Here is a 17218-nt window from a genome sequence, read left to right as displayed (position 1 = left end):
GATAGTGGGGATTTGCTGAGGGGAGCCTGGATTTGGAGATATATCACCAACAGTAAGGAGAAGCAGAGAAAGTGTTTATAGATGAGAATAAGAGAGGGCAGGAGGTATCTATGTGTGTTTGGGAAGGAAGTGTTTTATGTTGTCAAACAGGTTTGTGCAAGCGGTCAGATGAGAAGGTAAGATGGAGGAAGAGATGAATAGTTCCTTGCTGGGTGAATGGATGTGGGGGTATTTCAGGAGGTTGTGGAAAAGTGGGAAGAATAAGATGAAAAATCGAAAAATTGTTTGCAGCAACTATTTCTGTAATCACCTGTGGTCCCCTTCTGGTTCAATTCTGGTATAATTCTGTATGTGCATTGAAAGAGTTGCACTTGAAAGATGTTGCATTGAAAAGACCAAGGTCTAAAAGACCTAGGAACTTAGATTTATACCACTCAGTGATCAATCATGTGTGAACAAGAGGGGAGGGGATACATATGGCCTAATCAAGGGAGCACAAGATACAGGGTGAAATAGTCAATGTAAACAAATACTCAATAAATCCAGCAGGGAAAGAGACATTAAAGTTCAGTGCAGACATACCAGGGATTAGAAGGAAAGATGAGAGGTGTGGACAATATCAGACTAATTGCCGTTCAGCGGTGTAGTGATATATTCTACAGCCCTGTTTGCCATGTATAAGTGGCGAAATAAAAATATATTCGCCGTCCAGCGTTGCACTTATCTGTTTAAAAGCCTGTTGTGTTCTGTAAAATTAGAAAAAAATGAGGGCCTAATTACCGTTCAACGGTGCAGTAATATACTCTTAAACCCTGTTTGATGTGTATTAGTGGTGAAATAAAAAATATTTGATCTAACATTTGATTATTTGATCTAACAGTATGTCAGACAGAGAAGTGCCAGGCAGTGGCAGAGGCCTAAATGTTTCTGGCGCAGGCAGAGGTCGCAGCAGAGTAAGGGGGTGTGGGAGCAGGGGTCGCAGCGAGAGGCCTGAGCTCCCGATGTCATCTAATGGTCGTGTCTTGACCAGCAACCCAGCGGTTCTTGAATAGTTGACTCAGTCATCCACTTAGTCCCAAGTGACATCGGACACTCCCAGCCAAGAGTCGGTGGGTTCCTCTGACACGACGAATAGTTGGCATGGCCCGGGAGCAGGCCCTGTGCCTCCACCTGTCCTGAACCTTCCTCTGTCATTTTCAGTTCCCTCGCTGCGATAAATATCATATGCCATAGGCTCAGCTCCACTTTTCAGCGACGAAGAGCTACTAGAGGAGAGTCAGCAGCCACTTCCCAGCCAAGATCTGGAGGAGATATCTGTCGCTTCTTCCGCTAGCTGGGCAAGTAGTGATGCAAGGAGAGTGGCGTGGGAGCTGGTGTTGCAAGCGGTCAGGCTCCTGACCCAGAGACGGTTGAGGAGGACATCAGTGCAGACAGTATTCGATGATGATGTAGCTGATCGCACTTGGGAGCTGGATGACGAAGGGGGAAAAGAGGGTGGCAACTTGCCCGTGAGCCAGGAAGTCGCTAGCGTGGGTGGGAGTCAGCAGGGTGGCAGCAGTGGGAGGTCAGGAGCCAAACGTGCCCGGGGTAAACCACCTGCCTGGGAAGTAGCGGTGCAAGGGTTCAAGTAGGCAGCGGCGGAAGCAGTCTGTCAGTGCATAGTATTGGGGGTAAAATCACCTACTCAGAGGTGTGGCAGTTTTTTGTTAAGCCGCCGGAGGAGGTGAATGTGGCTATATGTAGAATCTGTGGGCAGAGGGTGAAACGTGACCAGAGTGCCAATGTTGGCACTATGGTCCTGTGTCAACATATTCAGTATCGCCATGAAGTGGCTTGGGAGAACCGTGGCTCCAATGTGGTGGTCCAGCCTGCCGCAGCAACCGCTGCATTACCCAGTGGCACGCACCCGGTTTCAGGCAGTCAAGGCTCCACCATCTCAGCCAAAGGGAGCTGTCTGTCATTTTCATCATCTGCTGGTCCTGATGCTCCTCCTCCTCGTCACTAATTCCACCAGCAATCGATCACCGAATCGATTGTCAAGAGACAACAATATGCGTGCACTCATCCAATGGCGCAGAACTGATGGCTTGTGCCGAGCTGAGATGGAGAGTCCCAAGCCGTAATTTCTTTGCCAAAAAGGCAGTGCCAGCCCTACACACACATGTAGAACGGAAGGTGGGCCAGTCCATGAGCCTGTCGGTGTCTGCCAAAGTGCAAGGCAGCGCCGACGTGTGGAGCTGTAACTACGGTCAGGGACAATACATGTCCTTTACGGCCCACTGGGTGAATGTGGTTCCTGCACAGCCACACCAGTAACTTGGCCAGGTGACACCGCTTCCGCCTCCACGTTGTCACGCCGTTGGTCCTGCAACAATGTCCGCCTCTGCCTCCTCATCCTCCACCGTGTCCTCAGCCTCCACTACAGGGACAATTCACAGTGCCCCTCCAGGATACCACATGTGCAGGGCACGGCGGTGTCACGCTGTTCTGCACCTCGTTTGCCTTGGTGAACGGAGTCACAGAGGGGAGGAACTGCTCTGTTTCCTTCATCAAGAAATGGAATCCTGGCTTTCTCCGTGACAACTCAAAATAGGAACCATGGTGACCGACAACAGGAAGAACATTGTGTTTGTGCTGCGTCAAGGAGGGCTCAGCCATGCACCCTGCATGGCACATGTGTTCAATCTGGTTGTCAAGCGGTTCCTGATGTCTTCGACCCATCTGCAAGACATCCTAAAAATGGCCAGGAAACTTTGCATGCACTTCAGCCACTCGTACACCACAAAGCTACCCTCCTTGAGCTGCAGTGGCAGAACTGGATCCCCAACATTATTATTATTTATTATTAAAGCGCCATTCATTCCATAGCACTGTTCATATGAAAAGGGGTATACATACATAATACAGAGAATTGCACTAAGCATAAACAAGACGAGTTACAAATTGGTACAGAAGGAGAGAGGGTCCTGCCCATGAGGGCTTACAATCTACATGGCATGGGAGAAGGACACAGTAGGTGAGGGTGAAGTTGGTCATGGCGGTATAGAGGCAGCATGGTCAACATAGGATGATATGCGACGTTTTCACTTGTTGTAATTCCACCCTCCATATGTTGGACCGAGTGTACGAACAGAGAAAGGCCATAAACGATTTCCTGATGATCCAAGCTGACAGGAGTACTCCCCTATGTAACTTCAATGTCAGCAATTGGCAGCTCATACATGACACCTGCTGTTTGCTCAGGCCCTTTGAGCAGGCCATGTTATTTTTCAGTCGCCAGGACTACAGGATGAACAATGTCATTCCACTGCTTCATGTCCTGGAACAGATGCTGGTAAATATGACTGGTCAGGGGACTGGAGATGTGGCGCCTAGATCTCACGGCCACCTGAGCCATGTGGGGGATGAACTGGAGGAGGAGGATGACATGGGAGCACAAGCAATGTATAGCGAAATGGGTGATTTTTTCTACACAGGTGACAGGAGAGGAGGAGCAGGACCAGCCAAAGGAGCTACAGGGCGATGAGGCAGAGGACCCAGACACACCATGGCAGTATGCAGTGGAGATGGAGGCAGGGAGTCCCTCTGAGTCACTTGCGCAAATGGCCCGCTGCATGCTTACTTGCTTGGGTAGTGACAGCCGATTTGTCACCATTCGGCAGAGGGATGACTTCTGGCTCTCCACCTTGTTGGACCCTCGCTACCGGTCCAAAATGGGGGCCTTTTTTTTACACCCGCTGAGAGGGAGGACAAACTGAACTACTGTAAAGACATCCCAGGTGCATGGCTAAAGGCTCATGGGCCCTGGTGGAAGAGTTTAGCTTGCCCAGTCATGAATAAGAACTCACTTGTTCGAAACGCGTAGATTGCAACAGGACCTGTGAACAAGTTTTATTGCTGTCTCCTTGTCACTGAAAATAAAGAAAATTTCGCTCAAGAAAGCAGTGGTGCTGGAAAATTCTTCTCTTTAGCTTGCTTCCCCCCCCCCCCCACCCCTTCACTCAGCGCTGGTGCACCTAGCTTTTCTGCTGCCCAATGCAAATATTGAAATGTTCCCAACTTCCCTCCAGTCCTACTGTTAAAGGGGTTGTCCTCTTTTTACTTCTGATAACCTATCCTCAGGATAGGTCATCAATATCAGATCAGCAGGGGTCCTCCGGCACCCCCGTCGATCAGCTATTTGAAGAGAGGGCAGCGCTCATATGAGAGCTGCTTTCTCTGTTCTGTTTACCTGCACGCCGTAGCATTTGCAGTGATGAGCAGGTAAACAGAGGCAGAGAAGGCAGCGCTCATACAAAAAAAAAAAAAACGGACAACCTCTTTAACCACCTCAGCCCCCAGTGCTTAAACACCCTGAAAGACCAGGCCACTTTTTACACTTCTGACCTACCCTACTTTCACCGTTTATTGCTCGGTAATGCAACTTACCACCCAAAGGAATTTTACCTCCTTTTCTTCTCACTAATAGAGCTTTCATTTGGTGGTATTTCATTGCTGCTGACATTTTTACTTTTTTTGTTATTAATCGAAATTTAACGATTTTTTTGCAAAAAAATGACATTTTTCACTTTCAGTTGTAAAATTTTGCAAAAAAAACGACATCCATATATAAATTTTGCTCTAAATTTATTGCTCTACATGTCTTTGATAAAAAAAAAATGTTTGGGTAAAAAAAAAATGGTTTGGGTAAAAGTTATAGCGTTTACAAACTATGGTACAAAAATGTGAATTTCCGCTTTTTGAAGCAGCTCTGACTTTCTGAGCACCTTTCATGTTTCCTGAGGTTCTACAATGGCCAGACAGTACAAACACCCCACAAATGACCCCATTTCGGAAAGTAGACACCCTAAGGTATTCACTGATGGGCATAGTGAGTTTATAAAACTTTTTATTTTTTGTCACAAGTTAGCGGAAAATGATGATTTTTTTTTTTTTCTTACAAAGTCTCATATTCCACTAACTTGTGACAAAAAATAAAAACTTCCATGAACTCACTATGCCCATCAGCGAATACCTTGGGGTGTCTTCTTTCCAAAATGGGGTCACTTGTGGGGTAGTTATACTGCCCTGGCATTCTAGGGGCCCAAATGTGTGGTAAGGAGTTTGAAATCAAATTCTGTAAAAAATTACCAGTGAAATCCGAAAGGTGCTCTTTGGAATATGGGCCCCTTTGCCCACCTAGGCTGCAAAAAAGTGTCACACATCTGGTATCTCCGTATTCAGGAGAAGTTGGGGAATGTGTTTTGGGGTGTCATTTTACATATACCCATGCTGGGTGAGATAAATATCTTGGTCAAATGCCAACTTTGTATAAAAAAATGGGAGTCTATATGGGGTGATCACCACAGTCATTGATCACGCCCCTGTAAGGCTCCATTCAGATGTCCGTATGCGTTTTGCGGATCCGATCCATCTATCAGTGGATCCGTAAAAATCATGCGGACATCTGAATGGAGCTTTACAGGGGGGTGATCAATGACAGGGGGGTAATCAATGACAGGGGGGTGATCAGGGAGTCTATATGGGGTGATCACCACAGTCATTGATCACGCCCCTGTAAGGCTTTATTCAGACGTCCGTATGCGTTTTGCGGATCCGATCCATCTATCAGTGGATCCGTAAAAATCATGCGGACATCTGAATGGATCTTACAGGGGGGTAATCAATGACAGGGGGGTGATCAGGGAGTCTATATGGGGTGATCACCATAGTCATTGATCACGCCCCTGTAAGGCTCCATTCAGATGTCCGTATGCGTTTTGCGGATCCGATCCATCTATCAGTGGATCCGTAAAAATCATGCGGACATCTGAATGGAGCTTTACAGGGGTGTGATCAATGACAGGGGGGTAATCAATGACAGGGGGGTGATCAGGGAGTCTATATGGGGTGATCACCACAGTCATTGATCACGCCCCTGTAAGGCTTTATTCAGACGTCCGTATGCGTTTTGCGGATCCGATCCATCTATCAGTGGATCCGTAAAAATCATGCGGACATCTGAATGGATCTTACAGGGGGGTAATCAATGACAGGGGGGTGATCAGGGAGTCTATATGGGGTGATCACCACAGTCATTGATCACGCCCCTGTAAGGCTCCATTCAGATGTCCGTATGCGTTTTGCGGATCCGATCCATCTATCAGTGGATCCGTAAAAATCATGCGGACATCTGAATGGAGCTTTACAGGGGTGTGATCAATGACAGGGGGTAATCAATGACAGGGGGGTGATCAGGGAGTCTATATGGGGTGATCACCACAGTCATTGATCACGCCCCTGTAAGGCTTTATTCAGACGTCCGTATGCGTTTTGCGGATCCGATCCATCTATCAGTGGATCCGTAAAAATCATGCGGACATCTGAATGGATCTTACAGGGGGGTAATCAATGACAGGGGGGTAATCAATGACAGGGGGTGATCAGGGAGTCTATATGGGGTGATCAGGGGTGATCAGGGGCTAATAAGGGGTTAATAAGTGACGGGGGGGGGGTGTAGTGTAGTGTAGTGGTGCTTGGTGCTACTTTACTGAGCTACCTGTGTCCTCTGGTGGTCGATCCAAACAAAGGGGACCACCAGAGGACCAGGTAGCAGGTATATTAGACGCTGTTATCAAAACAGCGTCTAATATACCTGTTAGGGGTTAAAAAAAACACATCTCCAGCCTGCCAGCGAACGATCGCCGCTGGCAGGCTGGAGATCAACTCTCTTACCTTCCGTTCCTGTGAGCGCGCCTGTGTGCGCGCGTTCACAGGAAATCTCGGCTCGCGCGAGATGACGCATATATGCGTGACTCTGCGCAGGGCTGCCACCTCCGGAACGCGAATCTGCATTAGGCGGTCCGGAGGTGGTTAAAGACATGTAGCTGGCCAGCTAAGACCTGTCCTAGGTTGCTAGTATAGCTTATATGTGTATACAGCTGGACATGTCAATAACCTTAATACAGTTCCTATGTTTATGTGTTAGAGACAAAAGCAGAGTTATTTACAGTGACTTTATGTTTTGGGTGTCATATAACTGTTATATATTGTGTTCACAGAAGCAGAAAAGATAACATGCCTTTAAGATTAATTTTGTAATGTAAGGTAAGCTCAGTGATACAGCAGAAACAACAGAACCTATAGTGTTAATCTGTTGTTGCTGGGCAGAAGTCTAGACCAATCACAGCCAGGAATTCCCCTGGCAGGAGCTGCTGGAATGATTACTCACCAGAGAGAGGAGCTGAACAGACGCACAGTTCCAGTCAGAATCCAGTTTTATGGGAACAAGAGGCCACAATAGGTATTTAGAACAGTTATATAATGTTCATATTGTTAGTATTGTGATTAGAACTGTATACTGAACCAGTTATATATGTTTACTTACAGTTCCACCAAATTCCAAACTGCAAATTGCAAGCATACAATTGCAAATTGCAAGCTACAAATTGCAAGCATACAAACCAGATTCCATTCAAATTGCATACAAACTGCGAACTGCTCAAACCAGATCATAAGCAATTGCATACTGCAAACTGCAAACCAAGTTGAGCAAGCAGAACGATTAGTTAGACCTCAGACCTCACTTAAAGTGAGAGTACAGGTACTCAAGAGAGAAATATATCCACAATTTTATGTTGAATGACAAGATTGAACAGTTGAACCACAGTCAGACCCCAGTCAGACCTCCAGACCCCCAGTCAGACCTCCAGACCCCTCCATTAGACCACTTTAGACACCCAGTCAGACCTCCAGAACCCCCCAGTCAGACATCCAGACCCCCCATAGACCACTCCAGACCCCTATTAGACCGCTCCAGACCCCCAGTAAGACCTCTCCAGATCCCCCATTAGACCTCCATATCAGACCTCAGATGAGACTGTAAAATAATAAAGTAACTTACCTCTCCTGCCGCCACTCTCTTTGTCCTGGCTGTCTTCTCTTCTCAGGGCCCGCGCTGCAGTCACCTGACCTCCTGCAGCGTCAGGTCAGAGTACACTCTGTACGTCCTGACGCTGCAGGCAGCCAGGACACAGCAGAGCGGGCCCTGAGAAGAGTGAGCAGGAGGAGAGGTAAGTACTGGACAGCGCTCACAGCGCTTCTCTCCCCCTGCTCCTGCAGACTAGTGAGCGCTTCCACTATGGAAGTGTAACACCCCAGAGTTGTGTTACTACACTCCTCTACCCCGCTATTATCTTCTAGGAGCCGTTATATTGTAATCTGATGTAGACCCTGTATACGCTTACAAAGGGTACAACAACTTAAGCTGCCGACTTCCTGAATTTTTCAAAACAGCCCGCTCCCGTGGAACCAATAGCGGTACAATAGCGGTAAAGTACCCAACAAACTACATACTGTCTAAAACTACATATTGTTTATGACATTCATGGCACCTTAACCTAGTTTGAGAGGAATTACAAAATAGACTATCTGCTACTTAACTCTGCCCAAATAGGCACTACAAGATAAACCATCTATGGACTAACACTGCCTCGCTCTTCTTTATAATTGGATATCACCGGCTTACGACATACTGGATGGTGGAGTTTAGATCAAGCCGTTATTAGACCACAAGATTACCACTATATGTGTTATTCTATCCAAGCGGCCATATGTTTTATATGGATCACTAAGTGTGAACATTGTGTGTTTTTATTTATGTTTTTTATCTATTTGGTTTTATGTTATTTTTATCTGCTTTACATTAAATTGATCATATCTATTCATAATTTGCAATATTTATTTTAATGCACTAGTCTATTTATAACCAGATATCTGAGTGCCCCCTCCCTCTTTTTATTTTCTAATTTACATTTGTTACATACGACATAGGGTGTGTCGTGGGGTGTGCACCTTTTCCGTCTCGGTGACAATAGTATTGAGCCACTATTACTCCCTACTTTGACAAAAGAGACTGGTTTCTTCTCGCTACCTGCCTCAGCTACTATTCTGATGCTGCCACCCGCCTGATGCCACACATCTGATGCCAAGTGCTCCTTCTTTCACCCACCATCTTCAGCTGCTACTGGTATTGCCACCCACCTACACACTATGTGAACTTGCCATTCTGTGGTCTCCTGATGCTGCTGCCACCTCCACTTTGTCACCTTGACATTCTGTGGCCTCCTGATGCTGCTGCCACCTCCACACTATGTCACCTTGCCACTGTGTGGCCTCCTGATGCTGCCGCAATCTCCACATTGTCATTGGGCCACTCTGTGGTCTCCTCATGCTGCTCTGCAAAGAAAAGGGGGTTAGTCAGCACCTCCCAATGCGCAGGTGCACGCTGCCATGGCTGAAAACAGAGAGAAAGAAGGGGGAAATGCAGCAGCACCCTGCAAACCAGATAAAGTACAATAATGCCATAGTCACAAAAAATATTATAGTGCTAATGCTACGCTTATTTATAAAGTGAGATGCTTGGCAAATTTTGTACAAAATGTACAGGGAGTGCAGAATTATTAGGCAAATTAGTATTTTGACCACATCATCCTCTTTATGCATGTTGTCTTACTCCAAGCTGTATAGGCTCGAAAGCCTACTACCAATTAAGCATATTAGGTGATGTGCATCTCTGTAATGAGAAGGGGTGTGGTCTAATGACATCAACACCCTATATCAGGTGTGCATAATTATTAGGCAATTTCCTTTCCTTTGGCAAAATGGGTCAAAAGAAGGACTTGACAGGCTCAGAAAAGTCAAAAATAGTGAGATATCTTGCAGAGGGATGCAGCACTCTTAAAATTGCAAAGCTTCTGAAGCGTGATCATCGAACAATCAAGCGTTTCATTCAAAATAGTCAACAGGGTCGCAAGAAGCGTGTGGAAAAACCAAGGCGCAAAATAACTGCCCATGAACTGAGAAAAGTCAAGCGTGCAGCTGCCAAGATGCCACTTGCCACCAGTTTGGCCATATTTCAGAGCTGCAACATCACTGGAGTGCCCAAAAGCACAAGGTGTGCAATACTCAGAGACATGGCCAAGGTAAGAAAGGCTGAAAGACGACCACCACTGAACAAGACACACAAGCTGAAACGTCAAGACTGGGCCAAGAAATATCTCAAGACTGATTTTTCTAAGGTTTTATGGACTGATGAAATGAGAGTGAGTCTTGATGGGCCAGATGGATGGGCCCGTGGCTGGATTGGTAAAGGGCAGAGAGCTCCAGTCCGACTCAGACGCCAGCAAGGTGGAGGTGGAGTACTGGTTTGGGCTGGTATCATCAAAGATGAGCTTGTGGGGCCTTTTCGGGTTGAGGATGGAGTCAAGCTCAACTCCCAGTCCTACTGCCAGTTTCTGGAAGACACCTTCTTCAAGCAGTGGTACAGGAAGAAGTCTGCATCCTTCAAGAAAAACATGATTTTCATGCAGGACAATGCTCCATCACACGCGTCCAAGTACTCCACAGCGTGGCTGGCAAGAAAGGGTATAAAAAAAGAAAATCTAATGACATGGCCTCCTTGTTCACCTGATCTGAACCCCATTGAGAACCTGTGGTCCATCATCAAATGTGAGATTTACAAGGAGGGAAAACAGTACACCTCTCTGAACAGTGTCTGGGAGGCTGTGGTTGCTGCTGCACGCAATGTTGATGGTGAACAGATCAAAACACTGACAGAATCCATGGATGGCAGGCTTTTGAGTGTCCTTGCAAAGAAAGGTGGCTATAATGGTCACTGATTTGTTTTTGTTTTGTTTTTGAATGTCAGAAATGTATATTTGTAAATGTTGAGATGTTATATTGGTTTCACTGGTAAAAATAAATAATTGAAATGGGTATATATTTGTTTTTTGTTAAGTTGCCTAATAATTATGCACAGTAATAGTCACCTGCACACACAGATATCCCCCTAAAATAGCTAAAACTAAAAACAAACTAAAAACTACTTCCAAAAATATTCAGCTTTGATATTAATGAGTTTTTTGGGTTCATTGAGAACATGGTTGTTGTTCAATAATAAAATTAATCCTCAAAAATATAACTTGCCTAATAATTCTGCACTCCCTGTATTTGCCAAGCATCTCACTTTATAAATAAGCGTAGCATTAGCACTATAATATTTTTTGAGACTATGGCATTATTGTACTTTATCTGGTTTGCAGGGTGCTGCTGCATTTCCCCCTTTTTTTTCTCCTCATGCTGCTTTCACCTCACCACTATGTCATAGGGCCACTCTGTGGAGTTCTCATGCTGTTCCCACCCTCCCCACTTCATGACTCGGCCACTATTTTGGCTTTCGGCTTGGCTGACAACATCATTTATTTGACCCTTCTTCTGATCTGTCAGAAGGAAGGGAAAATGAGATGCGCAACTGATCCTCTCTGTGTAGCAGCTATAAGACCTGTATGGTCCCTTTAGACTTGGCTTATGATTTGGTAGCCAAAAGTAGGAGTGGGTACAAAACAAAGAATACATGCAAATATTCCATTCACCTGTCATCTCTGTTTTGGATCCACTCCTGTTTTTTTTTGGCATTAGCAATACTGATGGATTACTGACAAAATGCTGACCAAGTGAAGGCGGATGCTCCACAGACAGGATCCGTTTTTTATGGGTTATTGTTCTGACGGATCAGAGGAAGGGCAAAATAATCTGTAACCTCAACACAAACTTACTTCTGACACCCTCTCCACTTTGTCACTTGTATAAGCGTTTAATAGAACAGGTTCTGTAGACATCTATGTGGAATCATCTGACAATGGTGTAAAAGGAGTGCGCTTCTTCTTGGCGCTAACATCGACCTATAAGGCTGAGTTCATACTTGAGTTATTTGGTCAGTTTTGGCCCCGTGACTGCCAAAATAAGTGAAGTGTGCTGTGATTCTAAGAGCGACGACTGTCATCTGCATGTCATATGGACTCACAGTATTATTTCACTACCAAAGCATAGAAACATAGAAACATAGAATGTGTCGGCAGATAAGAACCATTTGGCCCATCTAGTCTGCCCAATATACTGAATACTATGAATAGCCCCTGGCCCTATCTTATATGAAGGATGGCCTTATGCCTATCCCATGCATGCCTAAACTCCTTCTCTGTATTTGCAGCTACCACTTCTGCAGGAAGGCTATTCCATGCATCCACTACTCTCTCAGTAAAGTAATACTTCCTGATATTACTTTTAAACCTTTGCCCCTCTAATTTAAAACTATGTCCTCTTGTAGCTTTTTTTCTTTTTTTAAATATTCTTTCCTCTTTTACCTTGTTGATTCCCTTTATGTATTTAAAAGTTTCTATCATATCCCCTCTGTCTCGTCTTTCTTCCAAGCTATACATGTTAAGGTCCTTTAATCTTTCCTTGTAAGTTTTGTCCTGCAATCCATGTACTAGTTTAGTAGCTCTTCTCTGAACTCTCTCCAAAGTATCAATATCCTTCTGGAGATATGGTCTCCAGTACTGCGCACAATACTCCAAATAAGGTCTCACTAGTGCTCTGTAGAGCGGCATGAGCACCTCCCTCTTTCTACTAGTAATTCCTCTCCCTATACACCCAAGCATTCTGCTAGCATTTCCTGCTGCTCTATGACATTGTCTGCCTACCTTTAAGTCTTCTGAAATAATGACCCCTAAATCCCTTTCCTCAGATACTGAGGTTAGGACTGTATCACTGATTTTATATTCTGCTCTTGGGTTTTTACGCCCCAGGTGCATTATCAGGCTCCCTATGCATGTGACTGCAAGGCACAGTGTTCTACACCACTATAAAGGCTCTGTGCAGCCAGGAAATAGCAGTTTTTTAACGTAATTCACCGCGAATAAATTCGGATTGAACCAAATTTTTCCCAAAAAATTCGGCCAAACGGCAAATCAAATTTTAAAAAAATTCGCTCATCTCTAATCATAAGCTAAAGGGCTACTGTGAGTACACTATATGTATATACTGAGGCAAAATTAATGGGGTTAGATAGGATTAGACAAACATGGCTGCTTTCTTTAAAAAGTAGCACCATACCAGTCCATAGGTTGTGAGTGGTAATGCATCATATACCCACTAACTTCAAAGAAGCAGAGGTGCAAAAAAGGACACAAACCATTGATAGGTATAGTGCTGGATAATCCCTTTAAATTGGGCACAGCAAAATATAAAAGAGATTCTTTGTTGAGCAGGCCATCAATCATCTTCTACCAGCAACACTTTAGCCACCAAGCTTCAGCCTTGCAGCACTAAACATCTAGTGACAAAGATAGAAACACAACACCCAAGTATCGGAGGACTGGAAATTAACAATTGAGTTACAGTAGGACAGGCCCTCTGGTCTCCTGGTTGGATGCTACCCTTGTCACTCAGAGCAAAGGGAAGGGTCTGTGAAGCAGTTCAATGCAGAGAGTACTTTTCAGCGAAGGCCTGCCCTGGGCACTTGTAGAAGCAGAATCTGTCAAACTAAGGCTAGTTTCGCACTAGCGTTAGAGCTCTCTGGCATGATGTTCCTGCAGAGCACAGCCTGCTGGAACTCTCTGGATCTGGCATACAGTATTTACCGGGTAACAGGCAGCTCTCTGCCTGATCCCATTATGGTCAATGGGACTGGAGGCAATGCCATATCTGAAGAACACCTGCAGGCTGTTCTCTGCCAGAACAGCCTGCTAGAGAGCTGTGCTGCAGATGTGAAAGAGGGCTAAAAGTTTATATTCTCACTACTTCTGATAATAACTCCACAAACGGTATGGAAGTGCTGCTCTCACCGGCTCCTACATAATGGGAGGACAGTCACTTGAACAGAGGATACTTCATGAGGTATAGTGGCCTGATAGTTCCCCTGCAAAGAAATCCAGATCCCTGTACATGGGGATAAAGGGTGAAGATCTGGGGGTAACTTACAGCTGGTAACATGATTAGGAGTAGATCCAAGACATATCTGTTCAAGTGCTACAGCAAATCCATGTCTGCTTTGTAACAATATGCCCTTTTTTCTACCAATATCTGCTGTGGAGGGAGAATCGGAACACCCACATACACATTAGACATTTCACAACAAAATCTTATACTCTAACAATAATGAGATGACTGATAACCCTGCCTCCGTAAATTCAAATGTCAGTAAATTTACTAACATCTGATGTCCAGCAGGGCACCAGAAAGCAGATAGACCATGGAAAGGGTTAATGAACTTAGAAGCACAGTCATGCAGTTTGAGGCAATCTGGCCGTTATTAATAATGTATCAGAGAGGTTATCGGCTTTTCACGCTGACTATAATGTAAGCGTTTCTTTTTTATTAATGCGCACGTAACATGAGACAGCTCTGCCAGGCAGGGGGCGGCCGGCCCGCACACTCAGGTTCCTTCATTTAATGCTGAGCGGAAAGATCAAAGCCGTGACAGCACTGCCTATAAACAAAATAACAAAAATAACAAATACAGGTTCACACCACAAGGTCATCCTCCCACCCGCTCCGGAATATCAATCACATGTACAGGTTGTGGAAACTGCTTTGTGAATCCAACTATTAAAACATATTTATTTGTTTTGTTTTATTTGTACCATTTTTCATATAATTTTGTGGACATTATTACAGACTTTACTTTAAATTACGGTAAATGTCTGCATAACAATATTTTCTGTGCTGGCAGATATGTTTTTTTGAAGGAAATGTAAACTCCTAGGGGTGTTTTTTTGCATGTGCCCTGGCATGTGGGTGTGGTACAGTTTTCTCTGTTATACTAAGGCCCCTTTCACACGGGCGAGATTTCCGTGTGGGTGAAATGCGTGAGGTTAATGCATTGCACCCGCACTGAATCTGGACCCATTCATTTCTATGGGGCTGTGCAGATGAGCGTTGATTTTTACGCATCACTTGTGCGTTGCATGAAAATCGCAGCATGCTCCTCTTTGTGCGTTTTCCACGCAACGCATGCCCCATAGAAGTAAATGGGGCTGCGTGAAAATCGCAAGCAAGTGCGGATGCGGTGCGATTTTCACGCACGGTTGCTAGGAGACGATTGGGATGGAGACCCGATCATTATAATTTTCCCTTATAACATGGTTATAAGGGAAAATAATAGCATTCTTAATACAGAATGCATAGTACAATAGGGCTGGAGGGGTTAAAAAAAAAATAATAATAATTTAACTCACCTTAATCCACTTGTTCGCGCAGCCGGCATCTCTTCTGTATTCTTCTTTGCTGTGCACAGGAAAAGGACCTGTGGTGACGTCATTAAGCTCATCACATGGTCCGTCACATGATCCATCACCATGGTAAAAAGATAATGTGATGGACCATGTGATGAGTGCAGTGACGTCATCAAAGGTCCTATTCCTCAAAGAAGAAGACAGAAGAGAAGCCGGGCTGCGCGAACAAGTGGATTAAGGTGAGTTAATTTTTTTAAAAAAATTTTTTAACCCCTCCAGCCCTATTGTACTAAGAATTCTGTATTAAGAATGCTATTATTTTCCCTTATAACCATGTTATAAGGGAAAATAATGCAATCTGCAGAACACCTAACCCAAAAGTTCGGGTTTGGGTACCAAACATGCCGATTTTTCTCATGCGCGTTTTTGCACTCGCGCGGAAAAATCGTGCATTTTACCACGACGCACCCGCATCTTATCCAGGCCAAAAACATGACACCCATGTGAAAGAGGCCTAAGGGTCCATTCACACGTCCGTAAGTGTTTTGCGGATCCACAAAACACGGACACCTGCAATGTGCGATCCGCACATCACAGACACTATAATAGAAAATGCCTTTTCTGGTCCGCAATTGCGGACAAGAATAGGACATGTTCTATTTTTTTCAGGGACGGAATTGCGGATCCCGAAAAAACGTATCCCGAAAAAACGAATGCGGATCCCGAAAATGCGGATGTGGATCCCGAAAATGCAGATTTGCATCCGTTCCAGCCCCATTGAAAGTGAATTGGTCTGCAAATTGCAGAACGAATGCGGACCCAAATTACGGACGTGTGAATGCACCCTAATTCAGGTGGGAAGTGAATATGGGAGTATTATGTACATCTATACTCTATCATTACTTGGGAGTGCCCCAACCCTATTCTCCATCACTATTAGACGGCCTCACCGATATCCACCCAAGAGTATCCATATCTATCTATCTATCTATCTATCTATCTATCTATCTATCTATCTATCTATCTATCTATCTAACTATCTATCTCATATCTATCTATCTAACTATCTATCTATCTCATATATATATCTATCTATCTATCTAGGTAACAAATAGAGGCAGCAGTCCAAACTCAGGTGAAAGGGTAGTGGACCTGCTTTATTCACCCCAACTGCAATGTTTCAGCCCAACTTAATGAGGCCTTGCACATTTTTGAATTTCTTCTATCTGACTCATACCTATCGATCTATTTTTCTATCAATCTATCTATATTTCTATTTCAGTTAGGCCCAGGCCTTTTTTTCTCAGAGAAAAGGTGGTGGAACTCACCCCCCCTCCCCTGGCCACGCCCCTACCCACCCCTAGGACCGCCCCCTAAAACTGCCCCTTTAGAGAACAGGGATGCAAGTAAAATTTGGAGGGGCTATAAAAGTCCAGCCCAGAAAATAAACCCCCCAGATGGGGATGGCACTGTTAATGAGGGATCTGGGGATGGCACTGTTATGGGGTGGAGGATCTGTGGATTGCACTGTTATGGGGGATCTGTGGATGGCATCCACAGATCCCCCATCCTATAACAGTGCCATCCACAGACCCCCCCACCCCATAACAGTGCCATCCACAGACCCCCCCCCTTAACAGTGCCATCCACAGACCCCCCCACCCTATATCAGTGCCATCCACAGACCCCCCCCACCCCATAACAGTGCCATCCACAGACCCCCCCACCCCATAACAGTGCCATCCACAGACCCCTCCCTTAACAGTGCCATCCACAGACCCCCCCTACCCCATAACAGTGCCATCCACAGACCCCCCCACCCCATAACAGTACCATCCACAGACCCCCCCTTAACAGTGCCATCCACAGACCCCCCCACCCCATAACAGTGCCATCCACAGACCCCCCCACCCCATAACAGTGCCATCCACAGACCCCCCACCCCATAACAGTGCCATCCACAGACACCCCCCCTTAACGGTGCCATCCACAGACCCCCCCACCCCATAACAGTGCCATCCACAGACGACACCCCCCCTTAACAGTGCCATCCACAGACCCCCCCACCCCATACCAGTGCCATCCACAGACCCCCCCACCCCATAACAGTGCCATCCACAGACCCCCCCACCCCATAACAGTGCCATCCACAGACCCCCCCACCC

Source organism: Bufo bufo, chromosome 1 (genome assembly GCF_905171765.1).
Source record: "Bufo bufo chromosome 1, aBufBuf1.1, whole genome shotgun sequence".
NCBI lineage: Eukaryota > Metazoa > Chordata > Amphibia > Anura > Bufonidae > Bufo > Bufo bufo.
This window is presented reverse-complemented; position numbering follows the sequence as displayed.